The sequence below is a fragment of the Giraffa tippelskirchi genome, chromosome 11, assembly GCF_054371585.1.
Source record: "Giraffa tippelskirchi isolate mGirTip1 chromosome 11, T2T-mGirTip1v1.2.pri, whole genome shotgun sequence".
Classification (NCBI taxonomy): domain Eukaryota; kingdom Metazoa; phylum Chordata; class Mammalia; order Artiodactyla; family Giraffidae; genus Giraffa; species Giraffa tippelskirchi.
The window spans coordinates 111,347,815-111,364,219 of NC_137285.1; the positions used below are offsets into that span (position 1 = coordinate 111,347,815).

General features: G+C 42.6%; 2 long non-coding RNA genes across 2 annotated transcripts; one reads left to right on the top strand and one right to left on the bottom strand.

Moving 5' to 3' along the window:
* Positions 1-392: 392 nt before the first annotated feature.
* LOC145525333 (uncharacterized) lies at positions 393-4,321 on the top strand. Its single transcript, XR_014068115.1, has 3 exons — positions 393-910; positions 2,285-2,412; positions 3,958-4,321. It is a non-coding gene; the product is annotated as an uncharacterized LOC145525333 (long non-coding RNA).
* A 2,553-nt stretch (positions 4,322-6,874) lies between these two features.
* LOC145526264 (uncharacterized) lies at positions 6,875-16,344 on the bottom strand. Its single transcript, XR_014068811.1, has 4 exons — positions 15,648-16,344; positions 14,569-14,869; positions 12,353-12,456; positions 6,875-7,031 (listed from the first exon to the last, which is right to left on the bottom strand). It is a non-coding gene; the product is annotated as an uncharacterized LOC145526264 (long non-coding RNA).
* Between the last annotated feature and the right edge of the window lie 61 nt (positions 16,345-16,405).

Consider the following 16,405-nt stretch of genomic DNA (forward strand, 5'->3'; position numbering starts at 1 on the left):
TCTCACTCTCTTTTTATTTTTTACAGTGTTTATTTTGCCTTGTTTATGTTTCTGCGTTTTTAATGTGTCCTTTGTTAGCCCTGAAAGCACCACAGGGCAGCAATTTGCCCGCATCGCTCTGGTGGCCTCTCTGCCTTCCTCAGCTATCCCTGGGGAGCTCCATCTTTAAAGTTGTGCGTCTGAAGTACAAGGGCCCCAGAGCCTCTGCCATCCAGCCACGGCAGACCTGGGTCCATCCTGTGGCATCATGGTGCCAACAGGTGTCTGCGTGTGGGGTGCCCGAGAAGGCGCCCCCCTGGGAGCTGCGTGCCACGGAGACACCACCCACCTCCTAATGTGCCTCCATGGCTCTGTTACTCACAGCTAAATTACAGTATTATGACTTCATTGTTGAGTTCCAATTCTCCTAATTATAGCCTAGAGATCTATTATTTGATTTGGTAACACCAAGTGCTTCTTTTCTAAATCATGTAATCTCTTGTAGCTTATTAATGTCAGGTTTGCGCACACGCAGGGACTTGGTTGTTTGCCAGATAGAATCAAATTTTCAAATTTTCGCTGTGTTATGTTACAGGGCTTTGCTTGTTACAATCTAATTATATTGGCACTGAAATACCGAAAACCAATTTATATTAGAAAGCACTTTAACTCTTTCCTTGGAGTGAATTTACATGCAGAAGTGTCTGCCACACCATTGGTCTGTTTGTTTTTCCATGGGGAAATGCCTTCTGGGAAAGAGGTAAAACTGACTGTTCCTTTCTGTTAAAAAAAAAAAAAGTCTCCAGTTCATGGACCAGAACTCTGAATACAGCCATTCTCTTGTCGGAATTAAGGGGAAGGAAGGAAGCAGGCCTCTCCCATCTCTCTACGTGTTTCTCCAGGCCTCTGTGCAGAAAGCCGGTTACCCCAGGTACTCGGAAATCCCTCTCCTTGTGGGTGTCACCTGCTGGAAGTCCCATCCCCAGCCTTGGACCATTTTACCTCCTCCCTTCCCCCTTCTTCCCTTCACATGTATTTTCCTATGCTCTGTTTTTAACTAGGGGGCCGGATGGATCCTTTGCCCTTAAGACACTGTCCTTTGAAGACCAGGGAGGGATTTGTTGAATGTAGAAGTTGCTCCACCAGTGGGACCACCCTCATCATCCTACTTTGTCTTTTTAGGAGAATCCTGTGGCTACTTCCCCTGATCCTCAGGGTGTTTGTCTTGCCACTCTGTCAGTCTCTCTAGTGATGACTGTGACTTTCTGCCCCCAAGAACGCTGTTCCTTGTCAGACTGTTATCACTATGGAGTGATATTTGGATAATCTATATCCAAATTATCCAGTATACTATCTTTAAAAAAGAATCCCAGCTTCCTCCCAGCTTTTTTTTTTTCAATACTTTATTTTGTTTTAGAGTGGCTTTAGGTTCACTGCAATATCAAGAGGAAGGTATGGAGATATAGTAATGTACCCCCTGCCCTCACACATGCATAGCCTCCCCCATTATCAACATCCACCTGAGAATGGGAAGTACTTTTTGTGACCTGCCTCCAACTGTAATTCACTCAGTTCATGCTCTTGTTCACTCCTTAACTCCAGCCACACAGTTTTGTTTTCTTTTCTCTCAATTTCTCTTTCCCACTGTAGGGCATGTGTACACATTCTGTCTGCAACACTCTTGGTATTTCTGACTCATCTCAGATAAAATGTCACTTTCTTAGAGAAAACTTCCTTTCCCTCTATTTAACCAGGTACCCCACCCCTATTTATTTATTCTCAGTTCAGTTCAGTTGCTCAGTCATGTCCAGTTCTTTGTAACCCCATGGACTGCAGCATGCCAGGCTTCCCTGTCCATCAACAACTCCCGGAACTTGCTCAAACTCATGTCCATCAAGTCGGTGATGCCATTCAACCATCTCATCTTCTGTCATCCCCTTCTTCTCCTGCCTTCAATCTTTCCCAGCATCAAGGTCTTTTCCAGTGAGTCAATTCTTCTCATCAGGTGGCCAAAGTATTGGAGTTTCAGCTTCAGCATCAGTCCTTCCAGTGATTATTCAGGACTGATTTCCTTTAGGATGGATTGGTTTAATCTCCTTGCAGTCCAGGGGACTCTCAAGAGTCTTCTCCAACACCACAGTGCAAAAGCATCAATTTGTCGGCGCTCAGCTTTCTTTACAATCCAACTCTCACATCCATACATGACTACTGGAAAAACCATAGCTTTGACTAGACAGACCTTTGTTGGCAAAGTAATGTCTCTGCTTTTTAATATTTATTCTACCTTGTATTTATTTGTTTTCAGATTATCTCTTCCCCATCCCTATCTGAGACTATAAGATCCACGAGGAGAGAGATTTTGTTTTGGTCACCATTGAACTTCCAGTGCCTGGGACATAGATGAAGATCAGTTAACGGCTGTTGAGTATGGGAGTAAGTGCATCCCAGGGAATATGTATCCTTTGCTTTATGGTGGAGAAGAAGACCAGTTCCAGCTCTTTGGACTTGTCTCATGTTCCCTCTGCCTTCCTTGCTCCAACCATGTGAGCCAGCCCCATCCTTCCCAAAGTTATAATGTACGGCCAGTTTGCCACCCCAGAGCAGGAAGCCAAAGCCATGGCAGCTTGGCACAGATGGGGTTCAATGTCCCCATCCCAACTTCTCTGCTGGAGCCTGAGCGGCTGACTCAGATTTTGTCTGAACCACACACCTCATCCTCCATGGCACTGTCTCTGGCCCTTCCCTGGACGTGGTTCTCATGTGGTGCTCGCCAGTGGGTTAGTGGCAGCAGAGGACCTATAAGTGGCCATGTCAGGGATCGCTTCTGTTTATCTAAGTGAGGGATGAATTGGTGCGAGGTCAGGAAATCCCCCTTTCATGGCAGACACTGAGTCACAGAAGGGGATGGATGGATGGGAAATAAACAAGACCTCCCCTGAAGCAGGGAGGTGAGCCAGGCACACACTGCTCCAAAGAAGTGACCCAGCAGAAACAACGACACAGTGAACTTGCACCCACCACGGCTCTGATTAAGACAGTTGCAGAGCTGATCTGTGGACTAAGGTGGCTGCTGAACCTCAATTCTAACAAAACATCGATCAAACTTGTGGAATTAGCTGACCCATTTTTGTTCCTTTCTCTAGAATTTTCTCCACAACTGTGATGAGGTAAGGGGCTCGTAAGCCACATGTATGTATAAAAGAAGTTCTCCCAGGAGGCAGAAGGCTGAGGGCCTGTCTCCCCTAAACTGTGGGTCTCCAAATATCCAAGATGCATTAAGGATTGGAGAGGTGCCCTCTAGTCAGAGTAGAGAAGGAAACAGTAACCCACTCCAGTATTCTTGCATGGAAAATCCCATGGACAGAGAAGCCCGTCTGGCTAGAGTCCGTGGGATCGCAAGAGTCGGACATGACTTAACGACAAAACCACCACCACCACCACCACCTCTAGTCAGAAATCCCAGCCAAAGACCACAGAACTCGGTAGACCCCTGTGCCTGTTTCCCTGTAATAAAGGCTTTGAAACATGTTTCACAAGCCCCTCCCAGAATCTCTCATTCTGAGATCCTGACCTGTTTCTTTCTCAGTGCTACATCTTCACCCAAAATGCCTCCTCTGCCTGAAATGCTCTCCTGCCCCATACCGTTTTTGCTTGTAGAAATTTAACCCATCCTTCACAACCTGATTGAAAAATCACCTGCTCAAAGGAGTACTATCAGATCCACCAGATCAGAATTATGCTGTGTCTCCACTGGCCCAGTATTAAGTGTCTTGTGCTGTTTCTAGCTTAGACGATTATATGTCCCAGTTTGCTTGGGACAGTCTCAGTTTATGCTTGTTCATCCAGTATTTATTAATGGCATATTTTCACTCTCAAGAATGTCCCAATAGAATAATAGACTGTGTGGTGTGACTGACACAGCCTCCAGTGACCCCTATTGAGTCATGCCTTTCTCTAATCTTTTCCTCTCGCACGTAGGCATGCATGGGTGACTTGCCTCTGGCCAACAGAATATGGCAGTGGTGATGGGATAGTCACTCGCTTGATTATCTAAGACTCCAAAGACAGAGATTCTCCTGTGGACTCTGAAAAATGAGCTGCTGCCTATGGAAAGAGCCACGGGCACTGTGGCCAGGAACACTGGGCAGCCTCTAGGAGTTGAAGGCCTCCATCTTTCAGATGCAAGGAACTGAATTCTGCTTGCGATCAAAAAACTCCAGAAAGGAAACTGCTGACTTCTTGATTGCAGCCTTTGAGACCCTGAGCCTCAGCTGAGCTGTGCCTGCATTCCTGACCCACGGACACTGTGAAGTATTAAATGAGTGTTGGTTTAGGCCACTGAGCTTGTGTTCATTTGTTTTCGTCAATCAAATCTGATATATGTGATTGCCCCAGTTATAACACTAACCAAGGTTCAAATGGCTTTGACAGACTGGTCAAGACAAATCTCCCTGACAGACTGGTATTTTCCTAAATTTGGGTGCATATCTTATTCATCTCTCTAGTTTCCCTGCATTCAAAGAGCAATAACTAATTCCTTTCCAGGTAATGGACCAGGTAGCACAGCATAATATCCTTCAACAGAGAAAGGTCTCTGGCATCACGGTGTCCTTGTTTGAATCCCAGGTCCATCACTTATGAGCTATTTGACTTTAAACAAATTACTTAATCTCTCAAGTCCTCAGTTTTCTCAGCTGCAGAATGGGATTACAAAATAGTGCTTTTCTCAGATAAGATTATTAGGAGGAGAAACTGAATTAATGTAAAGTGCTCACAGGGCTTCTCAGGTGGTGCTAGTGGTAGAGAACTCGCCTGCCAATGCAGGAGAGATAAGAGATGGAAGTTTGATCCCTGGGTTGAAGATTACCCTGGAGGAGGACACAGAAATCCACTCCAGTATTCTTGCCTGGAGAATCACGGGAGCTTGGTGAACTATGTTCCATAATGTCACAAAGAGTCAGATGCTACTGAAGTGACTTAGCAAGCACCCACACAGACTCACAACGCTCATCACAGTGCTATGTAAACTTGGTATGTCTTGTATTCTTTCTTTCTCTTAATTCTTATGTGAAATGTGCTATGATTATCTTCACTTACAGATGAAGAAACTGATGCTCAGAGACATTACCTTCCTCAAAATTACACAGCAAGTGAGACAAGAGACTCAACCCAAATCCATAAGTGCTTCTCCCCATACTGTTCACACTTACATCTTTCTTTTGGATGTACATTTTGAAAAAAAAAAGTGGGGGAGGGTGCAGATTTTTTCTCAGAATTCCATAGTGTATTCCTTAAGAATGGGGGTCCACACAGATTTCAAGATCAGATAAGGCTCATATTCAGGACCCACCCCTTCAGGTATTTCTGGAAGCTCAGGCAGACAATTTAGACAGTTTAGTGGGAGATGGCAACCCATAAATGAGCTCTGGGCCCATTAAGCTGACATACCACCTGACAAATGACAGGGACTTTTAGTCAATTCCAGTCTACTAAAAACTGGATATGAATGTAGGTGCAGACTATTGGGATCCGTAGATAATTTGCTACCTGCTCATTTTTAATGTGTTTGTGAACGTTCATGAGAAGCTCATTAATTGTGAGTGTCTGTAAGCTTATTGTGTTGTAAACCAAGCCTGACAGCACAATAGGCACCAATAAAAGGAAGCGTCCCCTTCGCCAGCCAGTGTTAATGCTGAGAAGGAGCGGGCGTGCAAATCAGTCCAGGGATAATTGACAAGATTGCTGGGATGCACATGAGCCCCTTATCTGAGAAGCTGTACGTCCCTGTCTTTAGGTAACTGCAGAGAAACATGCTGCTGTGATAAGTGTGGTGTTAACCACATTGACCATGGCGAGGCGACAGGGTCAGGCACCCAGGCCCGGTAATCAGGTAAATCCGTGAAGGCCATGGCCTGACAAGGCTGAAATCCATTTGTTATTCTCTGTTTGGAATGCCCTTGCTCCCTCTCTCGACTGGCGGGTTCTGACTCCTCTCTCAAGATGACTCAGTTCCTCCTTGAAGAATTCTCTGACTTTGCCAGGGAAAACATTTCCTCCCTGGCACTCTGAAAGCCCCTTGTGCATCTTTCTGAAAGAGCTCTAAGTGGGTGTCTGAAATGCCTGCCCCTTGCTCCATATCCAAGTGAAAGCAGAACTCCAAACTCCTTTGTGGATGCTCTCCAGAAAGAAATGTTTTTAAGGATGCAATACTCAAGCAAAAGCATCCGTGAGCAATGCAAACTTTGTGAATAATATGGGGCCCAAGGGGGAAAATAACATTATTCAGTACCCTGGCTTCCACTGTTCAGTTTGCTTCTTTCCCATTCTCGACCCTCCTCTTGCCTTGCAGGAAGGGACTGTAGAACCCAAAGCCCCCGGAGGCCACCTCTGCTCCTGCCAGGCTTTTCAAATACTCACCTGTATTTATTTTAACAAAAATGAGTTTTTAAGGGAAATTACCTTATTAGAGACTAAAATAATATACTTCCATTGAGCTTGTTATATGTATTCATACGTACATTATAGTAAATATGGGACTCCAGAGGGGGAAAACATTCATATACTTAATAGATACACAATTGCAACACTTGCATGCATTCATGCTAAGTTGCTTCAGTTGTGTCCAACTCTTTTTCACCCCATGACCGTAGCCTGCCAGGCTCCTCTGTCCATGGGACTTCCTAGGCAAGAATACTGGAGTGGGTTGCCTTGCCCTCTTCAAGCGGCTCTTCCCAATCCAGGGATAGAACCCATGTCTTTTGCATTTCCTGCACTGGCAGGAGGATTCTTTACCACTGTGCCACCCTAAGTGCAGGGTATCCCTTAGGGAAGCCCTTGTATCCCTTAGTGCAGGCTAAACTGCTGGAACCAAACAACAATAGAACCAAACAACGTATGATGGCTTAAACACAATGTGATCTTATTTCACACTCACATGATAATCCCAAGTAGGTGTCCAGGTTGTGTGGGAGTCAGCTGTCTTGCATGCAGCAGTCCAAGGATCCAGTCTTCTTTCATACTGAGTCTGTTACCTTGTACGGTATGGCCCTTGTCTACAACAAAATGACAGAAACAGAAAGAGTATGAAGTAGGCTGTGTGGGAGGTTTCAAGCCTGAAAATAGCAAACATATGACTTCCATTCATATCCCACTGGCTGGAACTTACTCACATAGTCATGCCCAGCTGCAAGGGCAGCTTGGAAGTGCCTTTGCTGTGTCCCTAGGAAGCAGGAACGGTTTTGGTGGAGAACAGGCAGTCTCTACAAGTCCGTCTAAAGTCAGTGCCCTTACCTGTCCCCCCTCCATGCTCTGCAGATGACACTGATCACAGCTGTGCTGGGGTGCACACAACCCCTCGCACAGCTACCTCTCATAATTAAGCATTCATGAAGAGTTGCATGGTTCCAGGTTTTGGGTTTTTTTTTTAATATTTAACCATGTATTTCCCCCTTACTTCCATAATGATTTTGGAGATATGTTACCAAATGTAGAATACAGGTCCCGTGTATGAATACTTATATTTACACCAACTAGTACCCCAACTTTGACAATGGAATTTGATTCTTCCTACCCAAAATCTACTATATGGTAACCAAATACACAGTTGGTTTCTATGATGTCACACATTGATTTCAATAAATTAATGTTTTTAATGACTAATTATTAGGGAAATGCAAATCAAAACTACAAGGAGGTATCACCTCACACTAGTCAGAAAGGCTATCACCAAAAAAATCTACAAACAATAAGTGTTGGAGAGGGTGTGAAGAAAAGGGAACCCTCCTACTCTGCTGACGGTGGGAATGTAAATTGGTGCAGCCACTTTGGAGAACAATATGTGTGCTCCTCAAAAAAGTAAAAATAGAGTTGTCGTATGATCCAGTAACCCTACTCCTTGGCATATATCTGGAGAAAAACATAATTCAAAATGATGCATGCGCCACAATGTTCATTGCAGACTTATTTACAACAGCCATGACATGGAATTAACCTCAATATCCATCAACAAGAGGAATGGATCAAGAAGATGTGGCACCTGTATACAATGGGATATTGTATCTGTGTATACATATATAAAGAAGAACAAAATAATGGCATTTGCAGCAACATGGATGGACCTAGAGATTATCATACTAAATGAAGTAAATCAGAGAAAGACAAATATCATGATATCACTTATATGTGGAATCTAAAAAAATTGTACAAATGAACTTATTAACAGAACAGAAATAGAGTCACAGATGTAGAAAACAAATCTTATGGTTACCAGAAAGGGGAAAGGGGGGTGAGGGGAGGGATAAGTTGGGAGACTGGGATTGACACATACACATTGCTATATATAAAACAGATAACCATTAAGGACATACTGTATAATACAGGGCACTCTTCTCAGTACTCTGTAAGGACTTATCTGGGGGAAGAATCTAAAAAAGAATGAATGTATGTATTTGTATAACTGATTCACTTTGCTGTACACCTGAAGCTAACACAGCATTGTAAATCAATTGTATCCAATAAAATTTTTTAAAAAATTAATGCGTTGAAACACAGCAGAGGGCAAATAGCCATTTTCCTACTCCATGGGGATTGATTTATCCATCTGCCACAGCTGCTTGGTCATTGTGCTAGCAGACAGCCAGAATCCCTAACGGCAAGAACCTCTTGAAGATTCGATTTCAGATACTTCCAGGGACTGCCTTTGGTAGGTTATAAGCTCACTCTCTCTTTAAATGAAGTTTCTGGGTAATGGGCCATATGGTGGTATGTCTACCTGACCAAACATTTGCTGAACTCAGTAAGCAGAGCTTCTGCAGCTGCTGCAGGAAATGACTGCCATGATTCGCTTAAACTTGGGATTCTTGAAACATGGCTGATATCTCCTCTTAGTGATTATGTACCATTAAGACTAACCCATTTTAAAGTCCTTTCAGCTATTGTCAAACCTGTCAGATAAAGACAATAAACAGCAGGGATACACTGAAAGGAAATATTAGCTCTTTGTTTTATCATTAACTAAGAATGCTTATAATGGAATATTATAGAATGACTAGCTAAAAATGGATTAAAAATATTCATTCAGCTCACATAACAAGAAGTTGGACAACAAGGCTTTGGGTCAGCTTCTCAGCAATTCCTTGGCTTTCTCCTCATGGTCACAAAGCGGCTACTGTAATACCATGCATTAAATCCTCATATACCATATAAAACAGAAAGTGAGGAATAGGCCTTTCCCTTGGAGTTTCCCCTCCCTTTTTATCAGGATGGTTCTCTGCACACACACTCTAGCACATTGCTCCTTAAGTCTAATTATTTATTTCTAGGTCAATCACTAACTTCTGGGCATGGAATTAGCATGATTGGCTTAGAATTAGAATGATTCACCTTCTGGGGATGAACATTTTGCTCTGAGTTTTGTCTGTTAGCTGAATAAAATTTAGATTCTTCTAGAAAGAAGCAGGGACCATTATTGTGTAAGCAATCAATGATATCTTCTGTATTCCTCAAAGAGTATCTCGATTTTTCTCTGTACTAAGCTAGATTGAAAGAAAACATTATTCCTGAATATTATCACTGTGACATATAAAAGCTTTTATAAAACCATGCTTTGATGTTATAATCTCACCTTCTGCTGAAGCATTTCTTTTTATTGCTAAAATAACAACTATAATTACTGAGTGCTTACTATGTGCTCAGCACTATATTAAGTGATCTAAGCACATTATCTGATTAAAGTCACCAAATAAACAAGATGAAATTGGTGCTGTGAGATCTTCATTTTGCAGATGGGGAAACTGAATGGTTAAAAGCCTTTGTGTAAGCTCCCATATATGGTAAGTGGTGAAGCTAAATTTGAACTCAAGTCCTCTTGCTTCAGAGTCTGAGTTCTTAACCATTGTATTCTATTAGTGTTGTTTCTACATTTCTAAGTGCCCTTTAACAACATACCTGTCTGACAAATTCACAGATTTCAAAACTTGAAAAATGTGTCCCTAGTAGGCCTTCTACAAGAAGATTAAAGCAATATACCTAATATGATTTTTGGTTTCTAGGAAGCTCAGAGGTATTTTTGCATTCATTTACATAATTTTATTCAGTCAGAGATTCTTTATAAACTTTTTCTCTTCCCTTAACTTGCTCTTATTTTTTATACTTAACTTGCCTTTTGCAAATCTGTTAGTCCTAATATATCTATGCTTTCAGAAGTCATTTTGGAGGAAAAGGATGATGTAAACAAATCTAATGGTCATATGATATATATGCTGAAGGTTAACAGATGAAAAACATTGAGGTCCAGAACTTATTTTGAAATGCATCAAACATGTTAAATTTATACATGGAAGGAGGTATGGATGAATGGATAAATATGTGATAAAGCAAATATTATAGAATGCTAATTGTAGAATCTGAGTTGCAGGTATATGCATTTCACTATGTAATTCTTTCAACTCTTCTATGTTAAAAATATTCATCATAAAAAGTCAGGAAATATGGAGATAAGAATCTAGATTCACTTTTATGAAACAATCTTGCAAAAAGATAATTCTTCCTAAGTAACCAGAGGTAAGCAGAGACCAAAAAGTGGATAGTCTTGCATACCAGGCTAAGAAATTGGGACTTAACTAAAGGCCACTGAGAGATCCTAGAGGATTTTAGTGGAGGACTAAAGTGTAAGACATAGTGTTTCCCTGATAGCTCAGTTGGTAAAGAGCGTACCTGCAATGCAGGAGACCCTGGTTCAATTCCTGGGCTGTGAAGATCTGCTGCAGAAGGGATAGGCTACCCACTCCAGTATTCTTGGGCTTCCCTTGTGGCTCAGCTGGTAAAGAATCTTCCTGCAACATGGGAGACCTGGGTTTGATCCCTGGGTTGGGAAGATCCCCTGGAAAAGGGAAAGGCTACCCACTCCAGTATTCTGGCCTGGAGAATTTCATGGACTGTACAGTCCATGGGGTCACACAGAGTCAGACACAACTGAGCGACTTTCACTTTCACTATTGAAGTGTAAGATAGGCTTGGTGAAATGAAGGAGGAATGGGTGGAAACAAGTTGGAGGCAGAGAGACCAATCAGGGGATTCTACAACTGTCCAGATGAGAGTGAGATGACAGTGTCTGAGCAAAGGTGGTTACAGAGAAAGAGAGGAGTTTAGGGAAAAAAGCCAAAAGAGAAATGAGGAAGACTTAAGCTAAAGAGGTATTTCCAGGTGGCTCAGTGATAAAGAATTCACTGAAGAATCTGCCTGCCAATGCAGGAGATGCAGCTTCGATCCCTGAGTCAGGAAGATCCCCTGGAGAAGGAAATGGCAGCCCACTGTGGGGACATGGATATTAATAGGACTCAAGCTTCTGACTTGAGGCAGCAGGGATGGTGAGGCTATCCTCCAGGATGGGGTCCTGGGTGGAGCCTTGCCGCTATGCAGGCTGCACAGGGAAGACCCATCCCCTATCACAGATCCGTTTCTCTCTCTGGATCCCCACCACCATGGTCTGAGATCTGTTGAAGTGCTAGATTTCTCCCACATGGATATTTTTTTCCCTGTGATGTGATATGAATCCATGCTCTGCCCTCCTATACAGTGACAGCCTGCTGGGAAAGAGCACTGTAGATGGTTTCTGGAATGATTTCCAAGCCATCTGGATCACTGACTGTGGGAAAGCCCCCCAACAGGGGCCCACCTCTGACTCTTGGGTTCCTGGATCCATACCCCTGGTCTGCTGTCTCTAAGAAGCAAAGCCTAGACTGCTTCACTTTATTATGAAATTAAAATTGTTCCCAAGGACCTCAAAGGGGAAAATAAAATTGTTTTCAGCTTTGATTGTGGTCATAATAAAATAGCTATTTGGGGGGGATTATGTTATTCGTGGATAAACGAGCAGCAAAAATACTTTTTTAGAGTTTGCCATAAAGACAGCAATAGGACTTTTCACAAGACAAACACAATCAATGATTCAGGGAAGATGAGGGCATCTATATTTGTTCTTCCTTGGACATCATGCACAGTGGGTTATTTGGTCTCTACACGCTGAGGAAGTGGCAAGGCAGCTTCTGGTCCACTTTCCCAGTTCTACCAGATCTGTCCAGAGGTCAGAGCCCTGGCAACTGGCTTCAGAGGGCCCTGCAGGCTGGACGATGGGTCTTCCTCTCATTTACAATGCCCTGTGCCTCTTCCAGGTAATTTCTTCCCTGCTTCCTTGTGAAAATTAGTTTCTGGAGACAGAATCAGATTTCACTAACTTATGTGGAGCACTGATCATATACACTAGGCCTGCATAAAACATTCTTGCATGGTACCCCATTTGATCATCATAGCAACTTTGTAAAGTAAGGAATGACATTCTTATTTTCTATAATAGTAAAGTAGAGTTGCCCCAGACCTCACAATTGTTGAGTACAGATTCCTCTAAAGTTCTCTCTTCCACTCCAAGCTTCCTCTTCTCTCCTTGGGATCCAGGTCTTTGGAGGACACCGTTGATTGACACTGTCGAATGGAAATCATGCCTGGTTTAGTGACCAAGCCCTGGGACCTTGGGAAAGCCACTCTGAGACTTTATGCATCTTCATGTTCTCACTGGTATAAAGGGGTATTCTTGCCTGGAGAATCCCAGGGACGGCGGAGCCTGGTGGGCTGCCGTCTATGGGGTCGCACAGAGTCAGACATGACTGAAGCGACTTAGCAGCAGCAGCAGTTTCACCTTACAGGAATGGACTTTGTATGGCATGATTGTTAGAACATATATAAAATGTCTTAAAACAGCTTGAAACAAATTAGTTCCTTAATAAGACATACTTTAGCTTGTTCTAGGATGATATAATGCCTCAACTTTAATGAAGATGAAGAAAAAATATTTTTAAAACGGTAGTTAAGGAAAGCAACTCCCATGTGATATCCTGGCAAAGAAAGTGGGGGTACTTTGGGCTCAATGACCTTGGAGTAACTTATTGTATATGATGGGTCAGTCTATCTTCTCTCTCATCACTCTGGGTTTCAGGTTGTGCCCAAAGGAAGGAAAGAGCAGAAGCATTTCTTTCTTCCATCCTGAAAACAAAAGGACAGTGTTGTCTGTCTCAAAGTGCATTATGTACTATTAGACCACTTGCAAAAGTCAGTCTTTAAATCAGTGTAGTATTCACCTTCCAAAAGAACCAAGTGAGTAAGCATTTTGGCTGCAGACAATTAATTTTAAAGAAAGGTTGAATTTTCAGTCCTCTGAGTTTTTGAGACATCATTTACGTCTTGGAATCTCCAATCTGCTCCCTTGTAAGTGCTTAAATGTAGACCCACACCAGCCTTCTAAACCTGTTTCTAGGAGGAAAGAAGACAACAGGAACCATGGGTACACACAGTATACACAGTGTACATACACACAGCTCAGTGCTCTTCTCTGTCCCAATTACCTCTACTCACCTTTGGTGTTTCAGCTTTGAACCAAGCTGGGGATACTAGGAAATGTGCTGCCTCTTATCACTCAGCCCTGGGTTTCCCAGGCCTAGTATTGAACCCTTAGACTTGAGCTGATGCCAAATCATATGCCTCTAGCTTTATGCTGGCATAAAGTATAAGGGATCTTTGATTTTCCAATAATAAATAAATCAGAGATTAGTAAGAGCTGCTGAAATCTTAGAAATCTGCCACCAGTTTATTGCAAATCTCTTTATATATTCAGATAGTTTGGATATACATTAAAGTCTTTGGCCTATATTTATGGTTTTGAATACTGTCTTAACTTTTTACGAATGCATCAATAATTGGGATGGGAATCATAAGGGACCCACTGTAGCTCATGCCCCAAATACTGGAACCTTTTGGCAATAATTCCTGATGATTTTGAGGAATCAAAAGCATTGTAGAAAAATCCACAGATTTTTCTCATGTGTTCTGGGAACTCAGAAGCCCTTGGAGAAGTAAAATTACCCTTAATGTCATCATCAGGAAGCATGGGGGTGATAGGGACTCTCACCTATTAAGCAGGGTGGCAGGGTTAGTATTATGGAGATACAAGGGGAAGTTGCTCCTGGGTACATCCAGGAGCCCACCCTTCTCTCAATATCTTCTCTTGCTTCTGGACCAAGTTCGATAATACAACTTTCCTTATGCTGGGCCATCAGTGAGGAGGTGAGTCAGGGGCACATGAAGGTACAAAGAGTTTGAGATTGGGATGGGAGAAGAAAAGATGGAGAGATGAGAGGTACAAACTTTATCCCCCTCATAGCTCATAGCTGACCTGCTGTTAGAGTTATGACACTGTACTAGGATCACTGGCAAAGCAGGATACATGCAGATCAGGGAGACCAGGATACAGAGGAGATCACAAACCATGCCATGAGGAAGTTGAAGAGTCCAGAGCTGTTTAATGTGGAAGAAGAGATGACACAGGGGCAATGAGAGCTACTTGTCAATATCTGAAAGGTGACTATGAGGAAGATTTGCCCTTCACAGTCAGAGAAACCAGAACTAGAAAGATGCAAGTGAAAATATTCCAACAACATTTTAAAGGCTCCAACAATCAAGAATAGTCCTGTTTATTGAGCACCTCTATAAGCCAGGGTCTGTATGAGGCATTTTGTGTGCCTTTCATCATGAAGTTCTCACCTTGTTTCTGAAAGCTTGTATGATGAGAGAACTGAAAGTCAGAGAAGTTATAGAGCTTGTCTGACGTCCCAGACCAAGCGAAGCGCTAGGGAAGAGCTTGGATTTGAACTTCCATCACTTCTCATAGGCCCTATTATGGTAGGTTATCAGCAGAGCCTGTGTAACCTCAGGTTGGGGGAACTGAAGAGGGATTCCTATGCGAACCAAGGCTCACACTCACTGCTTTCTGACGTCCCTTCCAGTTGTGAAGCTCTGTGCACAGCCCTGGTGGTCTGAGGAGGCGTGGCTGCAGTGCTGAGAGCTGGGAGGAGGAAGGCAAGAAGAATGCTTTGTGGGTAAGTCATCTGTTCAGCAGAATTATGTGAATGACAAATGGGCCTCCTTTGGGACTGATTCCCTCCAACTGTACCCAACAATAAAATGCTCCACAAAGAAACCTGACAATTTGGTTGTTAATTCAAAACATCCTTCTCCAAGCTGCCTATAACTATAACCTAATTGTTGCAAGTTGGTGGTTTATTAAAAAAAAAAAGAAAAGAAAGTAGAATCACATTAAATACAAATGTGCATTTTTTCTGCAATAACTCACTCTGTTTTTATATTCATTTTACCCTGTAGTCTTTCATGTTGCCATCAGATTCTTAATCTGTGCACTAAACATTTATTTCTGTAAAAAGTCTAATGTAATTTCGAGAAGTGAGAGGTTTTCCACTCTCTTATGAGAGGTAACTCAGTAGTGGAAACAGTCTGGACCCTGGAGCACAGGACCTGATTTTAGGCCAATCACTAGCTGGCTAATTAATGTAGACAACTTATTTAACTTCTCTGAACTTTTGTTTCCTCATCAATAAAATCAGTTTAGAATTTATACGTTACAGTTTTGGAGGGAGCAGTTAATAGATGATTTTCTATGAGAAAGTCTTTTAAGGTCTAATAGAAAATATTGATGTTTTTTACTCTTTTCTAAGTCAAAGGACTTGGATCAAGAGGCATTGTTTTGGCTCCTGGAATGGTTTTAGATTTACTTATTTAATGTCCATCTGTCATCCATCCATCCATTTATCCATCTCTCTACCCACCTATCCATCCATGTCTCCATCCACCCATCTAGGTTTCTATTTAACAGATGTTGATTGACTTTCTGTTATACACCAGATACACAATCAGGAGCTAGGCACATAGGCTTGAATCAAATATAGTATGATTTCTGCTTTCAAAGACCTTCTTTTCAGAGAAAGGGGAAGGCACGTTTATATATAATTATGTAACAAAGTAACCATGGTATAAGGTTGTACCTCTTAAACCATGGGGGGAAATGTCACCATCAGAGAATATTTTGCTTTTCTAATTGTCTTTTAGAAATAATGGAGACAACTGTAAGAATTTCAATTGTGAATCTGTCCTGGGGTGGGAAATAGAGCAAATATTAGGTGTAAAGACAAGAGAGACTTTCTCTGGCCTTGGAGGCTGGATGGGGTGTTGGGATGCCCTGGGAGACTGGGACCTGATTCTGGTGGTTAGCACCTCTGACTCATGGAGCAGGCCATGTGAGCTGTGCCCCTAACTTCCAGTTGTTCTCTTCTTGGGCCTTCAGGATGGCAGTTCCAGGGACAGTAAATGTGAGGGATAATACTTCGTTTCTGAACTGTTTGCCTTGACAAGCAACAATTCAGAGAACTGAGAATAATATGAGGACTCAGGCAGAGCTGATACCACTCCACAGTCATGGGGGAGAGCTAGTTCTTAGTACAAGGTTGCCCTCAACCTCTGGCAACCCACACCAGGATTCTTGCCTGAAGAATCCCATGGACAGAGGAGTCTGGAAGGCTAGAATTCA